We start from the raw sequence: 14,505 nt of genomic DNA on the forward strand, positions 1-14,505 counted from the left end.
CTGAGAATGGGTTTGTTTTCTTTTATAGTCTGAGAAGTTTAAACTTGAACATATTTGAAACTAGCAAAACCTTCACTTTGAAAAAAATGGGAAAGATCATGAATCACTACTTTTCTAAAACATATGCAAACCCTTCTGGTTACAGCAAACTGTTGGCTTGCTTATCTGTATTTCAAACTACATGATGAAACAATTCTGTTTTCTCAACTTGAGATGCTATTTTTAATTTTTGTTGCAGCAGTTTCATATGAAAGGAATTTGTTTTAGCACTAGTTATGTTATGTGCTAGATTTAGTTGTAAGACAACTCAGATTGAGGTATCTAAAAATTTTTAGACCATTAAAATTCTAACAAGGTAGTTTACAATATGTTATGTAAAATAGTTTGCCCATACTTTCACCATTTTGGGTGAAGGTATGAACTGTAGAAGAAATGCAGTCGGCCATTAAATGTGATTCAACATTTAATTAAACACTTATTATGTGGTAAGCATTATTCCTATTGCTCTTTACATGGTTTTTTCTCATATTAATTCTCTCAAAAATCTCATAAGTATTACATTATTATCTTTATTTTCCATATGAGGAAATTAAGGCATAAAGAGGCTAAGTAACTTGCCCATGGTGCGAGAACTGTTGAGAAGAAGAGCTGGGCTTGAACTGGGGTCATCTGACTCCAGAGCAGATGTGCTTTTGACCGGTAAGCTGGACTACCTCCTGTGTGCATAGGCATGTGAAGAAAGGCTTAGCCTCACTTGAAATGGAAGTACACGCGCACACACACACGGTTAGAATAGTGTGAATGCTTATATTTTCTTAGATTTGCAACCAAGAAAAGTAATTGTCAGTACTCAGTATGTGCAAAGATGTGGGAAATGGGAAAATCTAATGCATTGGGGTACAAAAATAAATTATTACCTCTTTTCGGAGAGGAATGTGTATAGTATGTATGTGTTGAAAGCATGCACATGCTTTGATCTATCCATCCACTTCTACATTATTCTACACGGCTAAACACAGAAACGTACAAAAGATGTCTGAGCAGTTATATACATTGAATGTTGTTTATAATAGCAAAACATTGAAAATAAAGTGTCTAATAAGGCATAGGTTTAGATAACTGGGATGAACAGTCATCAAAAAAGGAAAGTTAGAAGTGTCATTACTGACCTGGAAACCTGTCCATTGCGTATTATTGAGTGAAAGAAAAGCATGTTGGAAGACAACATTTATAGTTTGAGTTCCTTATGTCAAATAAATATATGTGTATGTATACTAACTCTGATCTAAGAAGACATTCACAAAAATATTAACAGCTACTGTCTTTTCTGCTACTTAGTATAACTTAGTAATCAAATGTCTGGGCAGTAGAGACACTCTACTCATGTTTGAATCCTGTTTGGCCACTTATTAACATTGTTACTGTGGGTAAGTTGCTTAACTACTTTGTGCCTCTGCTTCTTCAGTAAAATGAAGATAACTATACAGTCTATCTTGCTGGGTTATGGAGCTCAGAGGTGTTTGTAAAGTGCTTGACGTAGTAAGTGATCGATAAATCTGAGCAGTTGTCATCATTTCTGAGTGGTAGAATTCCAGGCAATTTTAGCCTTTCTTAATATCTTTTATTGGTTGAATTTTTGAAACAAGTATGTATCACCTTTGTAAGAACAACAAAAAATCTTTTTAAAGGAGTCGTTTTAGTTGGTATACTTACAGTTTTAACAGAAAATATCCATTTATTTAGAACTAAGGTTATTTTTAAATTCTCACTAAACATTTCCCTCAGGCTATCTGCAACCGTATATCTTGGTATTTTGCCCTGTGCTGTATGCCAGTTTTAAGGGAATTAAAATCATATTTTATTCTTATGACTCGAAGGCATGCATAATCACAACAGATTCTTCCTGGAGAAGCTGCCTTAATTTGCGGCTGCAATGACATGTTAGAGTGTGACGTCAGTCTGGTGTCAGACTTCCAGAGTGGCAGGCCAGCCTGACAGCCAGTGTATTTTCTCAGTGCTTGGTCCCCACAGTGCTCACTAGGAGCAGCTCAAAGACAAAGGAGTTGAATCTTCTTTTTATTCCAGTGTCCTTTTTGCCTGTAGCTGAATATCTTTTTCAGGATACGATTTTGATGAAAACTGGTGAGTAATCCTTGTTACTTTTATGTATTAATAATAAATAGTTAGAGACTAAGTGAATAGTAGTGATCCTGTGGTAAATAATCTTTGTAGCACTAGTGCCAGGCATGGTTCCTCGTGCAAAGGATTAACATATGGTAAATATTTCTATAAATGAAGTATTGCCATGACTGTAGAAATATAAAAATATCCATTAGGTTTTCAAATGCTTGAACATTTTAAGAGTGAGGATTAGAACTGTGTTTCTCCAAGTTAGTCTTTCCTTAACTTTAAGCTACATGAGGGAGGACTTAGTCACAAATGGTGTTAAAGCCTAACACAATTTTATGTAAAAGTGTAATATACCTTGTTTATTTTTTTAACTTATTCAGAGGAGAAGCTTGATTTCCCTTCATCCTCTAAAGAGATTTAGATGAGTAATACCTCAAATGTTGCTGTGGAAGTACTAATAGTATTCATTATATAATGCCTTTTTAAAAGTATAGTAATACTAGTTACTAATACTAGTCTAAACTAATTAACACTTAGCTAAAGCTGCTGCTATTTCTTTAATTCTTCGGGCTATTTTGGTGATGCGGTTCAAAGTAGGAATCTTTATTGACCTAAAACTTAATATCAATATAATAGCAGGAAATTATATATTATAAACAATATCTTAGATTTAAAGCAATTAAGATATTTTTTAATTTTTAAAAGCAATTAAGAATATGATTGCTATGGATTGTAGAGGCTGAGCAATATGCCTTTTAAAAATTTACTATTAACAATATCAATTCATATTTATTTGAATTGCACTGTGTAAATTGATATAGTTGTTTTCAAAGCATTAGTTTTAGAAGTAGGTTATGCTGAGTAAATTTTGTTTATAGATATGTCTATTTTGCTTATGACTTCCTTTTTTGTTTCATGTGGATAAATGATATTTTAATTTCATTATATTGTGCAAACCAAGCCTATTAAGTCTTACATTTTGCTATTTCTGGCATAATTGTTTTCTTGCAGGTTCAGTAGCAGCCTTGTGATTTCAAGGTCTTTTAGAAGAATTTTCAAGCAAGATTTTTAGAAAATAGGCACTTTCTACTTTTTAAGTATAGTTAAGCAAAAGGCAATATGAAAAATCTTAATACATCTGTTAAATATTTTCACTTCAGTTTTCTGAAGCAGTTGAAAAATAAGACTTGCTGTACATTTTTTATGTATATATTATAGTTAGGTGTTGAAAGGATGTGCTCTAATGAGCTTTTTATATGTTAATGTGCGAAGAATAACAAATTTTAGGAATTAGCAATACCTCATATTAGGACTCCTGGTACATTATACTTCTGTGATTAGAAGCATTAAAAATATAGATGCAGAGTTTTGAGTGTGCTTTATTTGACATGACAGCCCTAATTCAAGATCCACAATTTTTTCCTTAAGTGGCAGAATTTTCAGATACCAGCTAACATTCTGCCCAATTTAAGTATGTAGGGAATTCATGAATATTTCTATTCCCCTTAAAATTTTCTTGAATCTGCTTAAAATAGTTTAATGTGGTTTTAAGTCTATATTTTAAGCTTAATCGGTAAGTTACTATGGTGATGATGAATTGAAATATTCAATATACATTTTAAACAAAGATGTTTTTGAGGCATTATGACATCAGAGGTCATTGGTTGCTAATAAAGTTCAAGTGAGGAAAAGCCTCTTTAACTTTGTTTTGTATGAACAGGAAATTAAATCTGACCAAAAAAAAAAAAGAAGAAGGCAATGAACAGAGCTATGGGGATAACTTGAAATTGACATAGAAGTTTTACTTGAGACTAAAGCAGGAGAGGATAGAGCACTTGTCTGTTTTCTTATGAATAAGGTGTGCTTTGAGGAATGCTTTCCACCGAATACTGTAGCCTGTTTGAAAAGTGTAATTGTGCTGCTCTTCTCTGTTTGAAATTTGGCTTAGTAAACTCAGATGGAAACATATTCTTTAAGCCTCTTGTAGTCTCAAGCTATATTTTTGTATCCTAATAGTAGGTAGTACAAAACCTTGTATATATTAGATGCTTAATAAAAATTTCAACATGAATAAATGAATTGACTAAGCAAGTTACGTAATTGAAGAGCTGTCTTGATCTTTGCATTGGAGAGATTCCATCTTCCCTCTGACGATGAAAACCTGCCAGTTTATCTAACCAATTGATAGCATGTCATGTCTTACACTCTTGGAAGGAAATACGTTTCCAGAGTAAAATGTTGCCATCAGTGTCCTGCAGTGGCCATTGGCTGTCCCCCATGTTGCTAGTGATTGCCCTCCCTGCTCACTCTGTGTCTCTGCTGTAGGAAGAGAGATACTTACCCTGCTATTCTGGGTTAGATTTTTGTTCCACTCCTATCTCATATGTAAGTGGGAAATTTCTCAGTGCTTTAAGATAATGATTTGTTGAATAAATGAGCCTTAATTAAATGCTGTGTGAGTCACAAAGTGCATTACTATTTGGGCTTTTTCAGAGTTTTAAAAAATTTTCATTTTGAAATTGAAGTGCAAGAAAATCCAGGAGTGAAAACCTATATAACACATTTAACACGTTTTATATACATAAATATGTTGTATTTAAAGACTAGATTTCTGGCACATTTCTGTGTCCATCCCTTCTTCCCCCCACCCCCTCCAAAAAAGAAAAAAAACTGTGCCACACTCCAACCAGCCTGACTACTCCTGCTGATTCCACCAGGCTCAATCCAAATAGAAACCACTTTGGTGATGCCTTCCCTGCTCTTTTCTTTGAGATCAGTCCCTTAGTCAATCTCCTCTTTGTATTTTGCTTATGGTTATAATGTTACTCTTTGTGCTTATTCATTTATAGTTATAAGTTTCATCAAGGCAGTGTCACCAGTGCCTTGCTCATATTAATTTAATAAAAGTATTTGTTATACTTTGATATAACTATTTTGAAAGGAGGCCTACCTTTTTTACAAAATCATTTTGTTTCATAGGGCTATCATTGACTTATGAGTTAACTACCTTTTTGTTCTTAATTGTTTAGCTAAAGTTCATGCAGTATTTGAAAATGAGTAAATACTGTGTGATAAAGAATAGTTAAATTAAATGATTAGCCATTTTTTCTGTTTGAATTGGATAAAAAAGAATTTGTTTTATCTACAATAAAATAATTTAATTGCTTCAAATTGTGTAGTAATTTATGTGCAGGATAGAATTAGGTTAGCTTTCTGAAGTGGTGTATGCAAGAGTCAGTACTTAAATTTAACTTTCTCTAATTTGCTGTTTGCTTTCTTCCCAATGTTATAGTAAACTTCTTTTTAATATATGTTAACAGTAAAATAGTACCAAGTGATCTTCATCAGAGAGTAGTAGAGTTGTCTGGATTAATGAAATTCTAGGATCCCCACACACACACACACACACACACACACACACACACAAATATGTGTGTGTATATATACAAGAACTTTTTTTTTTTTTTTAGTTGGAGTCTTACTCTGTCACCCAGACTGGAGTGCAGTGGCCACTCCTGGCCACCACAACCTCGACCTGCTGGGCTCCAGCGATCCTTCCGCCTCAGCCTTCCAAGTAGCCAGAACTACAGGTGCGCGCTACCACGCCCAGCTAATTTTTGATTTATTATAGAGACGAGGTCTCGCCACGTTGCCCAGGCAGGTCTCGAACCCTCGGGCTCAGGCAATCTACTCGCCTCGGCCTCCCTAAGTGCTGGGATTACAGGCTAAGCCACCAAGCCCGGCTGTGTGTGTGTATATATATATTAAATGCCACATTGTTGCTTTTAAATGACAAGATGAATATTTCTGGTCATTGAAATATTTCTAAGTTGGGATTCTGCTTAACTTTATTTTAAAAGTTTTTAAGACTTTTGTAATAGTATTTTTTATACAAGTGACTCTGCAGCTTTTCAAATAAGTATTCTTTTAAACCACTAAAATATACCCTGTGATAATTTTTATTATGTGTGACTTTAAAAGTATTTTATGCATAGATCGTTCAACAGTAAACTTTAACTTTAAATCACATAACTGTGTTGCACATTCATTAGATTATAGTTGTATGCAAGGCATTGTGCTTCACATTAAAGATGATACAGAGAGCCAACAATTGCTTAAAGCAAGGAAATAACAGTGTTTACTTGTTTTCAGGAAATCTGATTCTACTAGCACATTCTGGTGTAGCTAATATTTGGTGAGGGCTCTGTTAGGTGCAAGTAGTGTGCCTTGGTGGTGCCATGTACTATCAAAAGGACAAGGGTTTTGCTGATGCTGGTTTGGTTTGGTTCTTTTTTTTTTTTTTTTTTTTTGACTTGGAGTCTCACTCCGTCGCCCAGACTAGAGTGCAGTGGCACTCTCCCAGCCACTGCAGCCTCGACCTACTGGGCTCCGGGGATCCTTCAGCCTTGACCTTCCAGGTAGCTGGAACTACAGGCGCATGCTGCCACGCCCGGCTAATTTTTGATTTATCGTAGAGATGAGGGCTCACCAAGTTGCCCAGGTGGGTCTTGAATCTGCGGGCTCAGGCAGTCCACTCACCTCCCAAAGCGCTGGGATTACAGGCTGAGCTACCGAGCCCGGCTGGTTTGGTTTTGATTTTGGATTTTTGGTGTTGGTTCCTATTTTACAAAAATAAGTTGAAGCTCAACATGGAGAGTCTGGTTACAATGAGATAAATTTAGATGCTATTAAGAGAGTCTTGGGATTTCAAAACAACATGTTGTACATGATGAATATGTACAATATATATTTGTCAATTTAAAAATAAATTTTAAAAAATAGATAAAACTTAAAAGAGTCTTGGGGACATATGAACCTGCTCTAAGACTGTAGGTGAGATGTTATTAACTATCTACTCTGGTGGCAACAAGGTATATATCACTTAATTCTCGAAACGCTTGGTAGAAAATTACTTTTGTGTACATTTTAAGAATCATATTTCTGGTTTATCCATGCAGTGCCAATTAACCTTCCTATCTAAGAATTTCTTAAGTTTAGATTCACTCAAATGACTTCTAGGTGAAAGAATTATCTAAATTATTTTAGGCAGTTTTGCTTTTAATTTTATTAAGTGATCTAAAATGTTACTGTGTCATAACACTCAGGATGTATGTGATAGGTACATTTTATTTTTAACTAGCATGGTGTTAATTGAATATTCTTGTATTATTTTCAAAATTGTTTAAAATTCATTAAAAGGTGTTTGTTTTGTAGATTGCTTCTTTTTTTTTGAATCAGAGTCTCACTCTGTCGCCCAGGCTGGAGTGCAGAAGCAGGCTCATGGCCACTCCAGCATTGACCTGCTAGGCTCAGGCGATCCTTCTACCTCAGCATTCTAAGCTGGAACTACAGGCATGCACTACCACGCCCAGCTAATTTTTTGATATATTGTAGAGACGAGGTCTCACCAAGTTGCCCAGACTGGTCTCGAATCCCAGGGCTCAGGAAATCCTCTCACCTCCGCCTCCCAAAGTGCTGGGATTAAAGGCTTGAGCCACCATGCCTGGCCTGTAGATTCTTAACGAGTATGTTATTTAAGAAAGCTTTAAAAGATGATTTAGAAATTATCTGTAAATAACCAGAAATTTAAAACAAGTGAATTACTATGTGAGCCTCTTATGTTTTTTACTTTTAAATTGTTTTCTTTATTGTTTTTAGTCTGTGATAATGGTTTCAGCTTTGTACTTGCAGTATTACATCATACTCTTATTTTCCGGGGTTTTAAGCCATCTCCTTTGGTTGGGTCAAGCAAGATTTCCGGTTCCTGTGGATACAACAAGTGCTTTACAACTGTTATTTGTACTTTAATTCTTTGCTACCTGTAACGGGGGAAATGTGAGGTAATATTTCTAAATCTGTTTTGGTACTAATTTTGTCTGAGCAGCTAAGAGTGGAAAATGGTCATGAAGCTTCCAAGGATAGAAAGATGGAGAAGAAGCATTGGATTTAAAATAAAACTGGAATTGGGAAAGGTTTCATTACTGTGCTTCAGATAGAAGGGATCTTGGGGTGATGCTAGTCAGTGAGATAGGAGGGCGGGGAGGAGCAGCGACAGAGGTAGCATGTACACTGTCCTTCATCTCCTGTCAGTGACGGGGCCTCTCAGAAAAGTATGGCTTTATTCTGTTTTAGTGCCATTGAACAAAAGACAAGGGCAGAACTGAAAAGTCTCATTGGCTGTGGGAAGAATCAGGGAGGGGGCAGCTATTGAAAGGTGGGGATCTGAAAAGAAAGCAGCTCAGGTCTTGGAGACACCTCTCTCTCTCTCACAGTGTGTCTTCTGGCGACTTTCTAAATGCTGTGAGCCTCAGTTTATGCGTTTGTAAAGTGCAGACGGTGATCCTACTTCAAAGGGTCCGAGTGAGGGCAGATTGTTGAGTTTCATGAGCGGCTCTGAGTGTGATGATTGGTGGGGATCATAGTTCGAGACCCGCCTGGGCAACTTGGCGAAACCTCATCTCTACAATAAATCAAAAAATGATCTGGGTGTAGTAGCGCGCGCCTGTAGTTCCAGCAACTCGGAAGGCTGAGGCGGAAGGATCGCCGGAGCTCAGCAGGTCGAGGCTGCGGTGGCCTCTCGGCCACCGCACTCCAGTCTGGGCGACAGAATGAGACTCCAACTCAAAAAACAAAACAAAACAAAACATAGTGTCTATTGCTGGGGTTTGGATCAGTGAGGTTTTCACACCTGATGAACCCATTCTTTTTTTATCCATTTTCTAAGTGAGTGAGGAGAAAGCATAGAAAATAAAGAGTTAAGACCTTAAGGAGAATTTGTAGATGGTTAGTAAATGAATCACTGAGGTTTAAGCAGGATGTCTGGAAGCAGTTAGTTCTAAGTTAAAGGCAAATGGTATTTAGAACTAAATGTGGGGAAAGGAAATATATACTTTTCATGTTTTACCAAAAAAAAAAAAAAAAATGCAGTCTTTTAGATTGCTAGCTTAGTGGTTATTTCTTTACATAACCAAAGCTCAAGAATTCAGATTCTCACAAGAAGGGCGGGGCGCTTTTAGTGTTTTTCTTTTGTTCTTAAAACATGGCCTTTAATTGTAGGCACAATTTTCTATGCCCGAATAGCTTCAGTTTAAAAATAAATTGCAGAAACAGTCATTGTGGCAGCCAGATTTCAACATAATGTTTTTATCCTTTTCGCTAAAGTAAAAATAAGTTAAAGTAATTATCATATAAGACATTAATGAACTATATATTTAATAATAACTTAAGTCTAACATAAAACCAATTGATTTAATAACTAAACAGATGCTACCAACGTATTTTTTTTTTTTTGAGTTGGAGTCTCATTCAGTCACCCAGACTGAAGTGCAGTGGCCGCTCCCGGCCACCGCAGCCTCAACCTGCTGGGCTCCGGCGATCCTTCCGCCTCAGCCTTTCGAATAGCCGGAATTACAAGCGCGCGCTGCCACACCCAGCTAATTTTTTTTATTTTATTGTAGAGATGAGGTCTCGCCTGCCCAGGCGGGTCTTGAACCTGCGGGCTCAGGCAATCCACTCACCTCAGCCTCCCAAAGGCACAGGATTACAGGCTGAGCCACCAAGCCCAGTTTACCAACATATTTTTAAACCTACTTAGACTTGATTGTTTGAGTCACAAAGTTATAAGATGCAGTATAATTTCTACTGATAAAAGCTCTTCCATTTTAAAACAAACTAGAGAGTATAATTGTCTTATAATGTAATGAAACTAAGGCCAAATTGAGAATCTACAGCATTATAGTACTCTTTGGCTTAAATAGAAGGATACTAAAAGCAGAGTTTTAAAGGACACATCTGAGCTATTTACTGCATAGTTTTCTTCACAGAGAAATATAGTTGCCTCCATAGTTTCCACACCTCTTCTGCCCCACTCGAGTCTAACTGTAATGTGAATATATGGCAGCTTTTATGGGTTGGACCCTTGTAAAAGTCCAAGTTACGATACTGGCTTCATTACCAGAATTGGCAGAAGAATTAGCAAACAGCAGCTGCCAAACCACTATGCTATCCTGTTTTTCTTAAACTAAATCCTTCTCTCTTTCCCTTAAGGGAAAAACGATTCAGAGCAAATCATATAAATAGGTTCACATCTGAATTTAATAAGAAACAACCAGAATCTCTTCTGTGGGACAGAGTTTTCTAAAATACATGTTACTCTTTTTGCACAGTAGATATATTTTCAACATTACTGTTGAAACATACACCATGGTTATACACATAAAACACTACTTAATAAAGCTTGCTTGGTTGGACTGTAATGTGTCACTTAGAAGAATAGTATTAGTTGTTATTGGCAATATGTTAATAGCAATTTCAATATTTATTCCTTAAATTTAAAAAGAAATGGATTTTGTATTAAAGCAGTCACTGAAGTTACCCATGAAATTAAGGTTAAAAAAAAATGCCCCAAAACAAATGCTCGCACAGGGAAGAATTACAATACGAAGAGTAGCCAGTATGACCAAAACATTGAAACATTTTTTGGAGGTAGAGAAACAATCTCTAAAGTTTGTAAGTTCAGATTAAAACACTGTACTTTCCTAAAGGAAGAAATCAGTAAAACCATTTTCTTCTTTTACCGTGTAAAAAAGAGAAATCTACATTTTGAATATGCTGGTGCAAATATTTTCTTTGGAATATGTGTAATGTGCTTTGTTTAAGAAAATAGGACATTTCTTAGCTAATAACCTTTTCCTTCCCTCTTCTTCCTTGCTATTAATAACCTCATTCTATTCACTTTCCTTTGGATGGGCCACAAAGTTGCAAATCTTGCTTGGTGTTAAGCTCATCATAGTAGCCTAATTTATTGTGCCGTTGATTGAATCGGGCATGAAATCTCATATCTCTGACTCATGAGATTCTAGAGAAAATATGGCCAGGGAGTTTTGAGGAAACATCTTGAAAAGGATATGCAAAGCGAAGCATTCCTTTTATCTCTGAACTTTTGAGGTCCAGAGAATACTCTGTGATACTTGGGACATAGCACCCCACTTGGCTTGTGAGAATATGCCTAACTAAAAAGGACAAGCCAGCCTACTAAAGATGGCAGTGCTGCTGCATTAAGCTATTCTGAATCATCATCTTGAAATCATAAATATTCTTATTTTAAAAGCTGAAATTGTTCTTTTCCATATTTGGTTTAACGAATATATCATGTACCAATTTGTTCTATGTAACATTACTCTGATTTTTTATGTTAATTTTTAAATCTAGTACATTTAGTACTAGATTCATTTCTGCAAAAATCAAAAAAATTCCAGTGTGTTAAAGAACTTATGAGGGCATTTTATCTATATGTAAATATCAGATAAAATATTTTTGCATTCAACAAAGTTTTTTATGGTTTTGGTCTTTTGGGTAGCAGAAATGTTGATCACAAATTTCATTTGTCAGTGTGTAGTTAATTCTATTATATACTTAATGTATAAATTTAAATAACTCTCCATTAAGAATGAAATAGTTCCTTGAGTTTTACTGATTTTTATCATTTTAACTAGAAATTTGAAACACCACATTGGCACATCTTTTTCTCTTTTTCTAATTGCATAATTTTAATTTTATTGGGGTTCATATTGAAATATGTATTTGTGCATCTTTTATGAGAGTATCTAGTGTTTTTAAGAAATATCAGGCCTGGTGTGGTGGCTCATGCCTGTATTCCTAGCACTTTGGGAGGCAGAGACAAAATAATTGCCTGAGCCTAGGGGTTCGAGACCAGCCTGGGCAACTTGAGACCTCGTCTCTACAACAAATCAAAAATTAGCCAGGTGTGGTGGTGCGTGCCTGTGATTCCTGCTAGTTGGAAGGCTGGGATGGAAGGATCACCTAAGCCCAGCAGGTCGAGGCTGTGGTGCTCCTGAGCATGCTACTATACTATAGCCTGGGCAACAAGAGTGAGACTCAGACTCAAAAAAAAAAAAGAAAGAAAAAAGAAATATCATTGGCATCCTCCTTTTTAAGTATCCTGCTGAGAGAGGAATATAACAATGTGGACTGCACAAAGAGCGTCTTCCTTTAATGACCTTAGAAAGGGAGACAAATACCAGCTTTCCCTATTATCTGAGTGCCAACATACAATCATAGTTATTCTTTATATAAAAGCACCTGGTATTTAAGAGTTGATTCAAAACTGGTAAATTGCTCTACTTCCATTAATAGATTATAGGAGCTGTGTGGTTTAGCTTTCCCTTTTAATCTGGGCTACCAGAAAGTTCAGAATTAGTTCTCTGCTTAAAGTACAGCATAGCCCAAGATTATGGTAGTTACCTACATAATTCATGATTTGATTCATAAATATATAAGACTTGAAAAGGAATTAGGTAGACTAATGAATTCTTTTTTGGGGGGCGGTCAGAGTCTCACTCTGTTGCCTAGGCTGGAGTGTGTGGCATGCTCACGGCTACCACAGCCTCAACCTGCTGGGCTCAGGTGATCCTTCCGCATCAGCCTTCCAAGTAGCTGGAATTACAGGTGCATACCACCACACCTGGCTAATTTTTTGATTTATTATAGAGACAAGGTCTCACCAAGTTGCCCAGGCTGGTCTCGATCTCCTGGGCTCAGTCAGTCCTCTTGCCTTGGCCTCCCAAAGTGCTGGGATTACAGGCTTGAGCCATCGCCTACCCATGATCAAATAATTATTAAATGAGATAATAGTTCCAAGGAGACTTTAAAGCAGAAAATCTTTCATTCAATCTTATGGCTATAGTAAATGATTAAGTCTCTGGTAATAAATAGTGAAAAGGGCATAACACCAAAGAATAAGCAATTTGTGTTGCCATTTATCAATTTCTTGGTATCTTTTGTTAAAAAAAAAAAAAAAGACATTGATTAAGTCATTATCCTGATCCTCAAATTGAGCTTGTGAATATGGCCTATTTCCTTCAGCCCTGAAGTCTCTAGGAGTCTATTTATTTTAAAAGTGTTATTTGTCACAATTTAAGAACTCTTAAACTGCCTTTGCTAGCATAAAAATATAGTTCATCTTCCTCCAGAGCTTTTATATATTAGAATTACTTTTTGGCCTGGCACGGTGACTCAAGCCTGTAATCCCAGCACTTTGGGAGGCCGAGGTGAGGGGATTGCATGAGCCTGCAGATTCCAGAGCATCCTGGGCAACTTGTCGAGACCTAATCTTTACAACAGATTTTAAAAAGACATTAGCCAGGCGTGGTAGCGCTTGCCTATAGGTCTGGCTACTTGGAAGTCTGAGGAGGAAGGATCACCTGAGCCCATCAGGTTGATGCTGGAGTGGCTGTGAGTGTGCCACTGCACTCTAATCTAATCAAAGTGAAACTCCAACTCAAAAAAAAAAAAAAGGAATTACTTTTCTTCTCTAGTCTTTTGACATAATAGGGGCAAGCATCTTTACAAGAAGCATGAAAACTAAGAGAGATCACCACTTTATATTCAATATTTGAGCTGTAGGATAACATGAGATTTAAACAATTACATTCATGTGTCACATAACATTTGAGTCCACAGTGTACTACACATACAACAGTATTCCCATAAGATGATAATAGAGCTGAAAAATTCCTATCACATAGTGACGTTACAGCCATCATAGCTGTGTCATCATAGCCATGCATTTGTGGTAATGCTGGTGTAAACAAACCTACTGAGTTGTCAGTCATGTAAAAGTATAGTGCATACAGTTATGTACAGGTTATAATACTTGGCAGTGATAATAAGCAACTGCTATTGGTTTGTGTGTTTACTGAATCATTTATCATTGAAAGTACTTCTACTTATTTTTTTTTAAGTTAACTGTAAAACAGCCTCAGGCAGTTCCTTCAGGAGTTATTCTAGAAGAAGGCATTGTGTGCTTACAGTGGCTCATTCCTGTAATCCCAGCACTTTGGGAGGCGGAGGCAAGAGGACTGCCTGAGCTCAGAGGTTCGAGACCAGCCTAAGCAACAAGGCGAGACCTTGTCTCTACAATAAAGCCAAAAATTTGCAAGGCGTGGTGGCCCCCACCTGTAGTTCCAGCAACTTAGAAGACTGAGGCGGAAGATCACCTGAGCCCAGCATGTTGAGGCTGCGGTAGCTGTGAGCATGCCACTGGCACTCTAGCCTGGGTAACAGAGTGAGACTTCAACTCAAAAAAAAAAAAAGAAGGCATTGTGATCACAGATGATAGCTCCGTGAATGCTATTGCTCTGAAGACCTTTCAGATGTGGAGGTGAAAGACAGTGACATTGAGTGATATTGGTGATCTTGGCCCTGTTTAGGCCTAGGCTAATGTGTGTGTTTGTGTCTTAGTTTTTTGTGTGTTTTGTTTTTGTTTTTGTTTTGAGTTGGAGTCTCACTGGAGTGCAGACTGGAGTGCAGTGGCCGCTCCCGGCCACCGCAGCCTTGACCTGCTGGGCTCCAGCG

General features: G+C 36.9%; 1 protein-coding gene across 2 annotated transcripts in view; it reads left to right on the plus strand.

The window, feature by feature from the left end:
* The first annotated feature begins 2,000 nt into the window (after window positions 1-2,000).
* The window catches only part of PLEKHA5 (pleckstrin homology domain containing A5), a 143,797-nt gene continuing 131,292 nt past the window's right edge, over window positions 2,001-14,505 (plus strand). For both annotated transcript variants that reach the window (XM_008064322.1, XM_021715462.1), the window contains exon 1: window positions 2,001-2,142. The gene's annotated coding sequence lies outside the window, so the exon portion shown is untranslated. The remainder of the gene's footprint in view (window positions 2,143-14,505) is intronic.

Source organism: Carlito syrichta, unplaced genomic scaffold (genome assembly GCF_000164805.1).
Source record: "Carlito syrichta isolate Samal-C Ts95f unplaced genomic scaffold, Tarsius_syrichta-2.0.1 Scaffold100633, whole genome shotgun sequence".
Classification (NCBI taxonomy): Eukaryota; Metazoa; Chordata; class Mammalia; order Primates; family Tarsiidae; genus Carlito; species Carlito syrichta.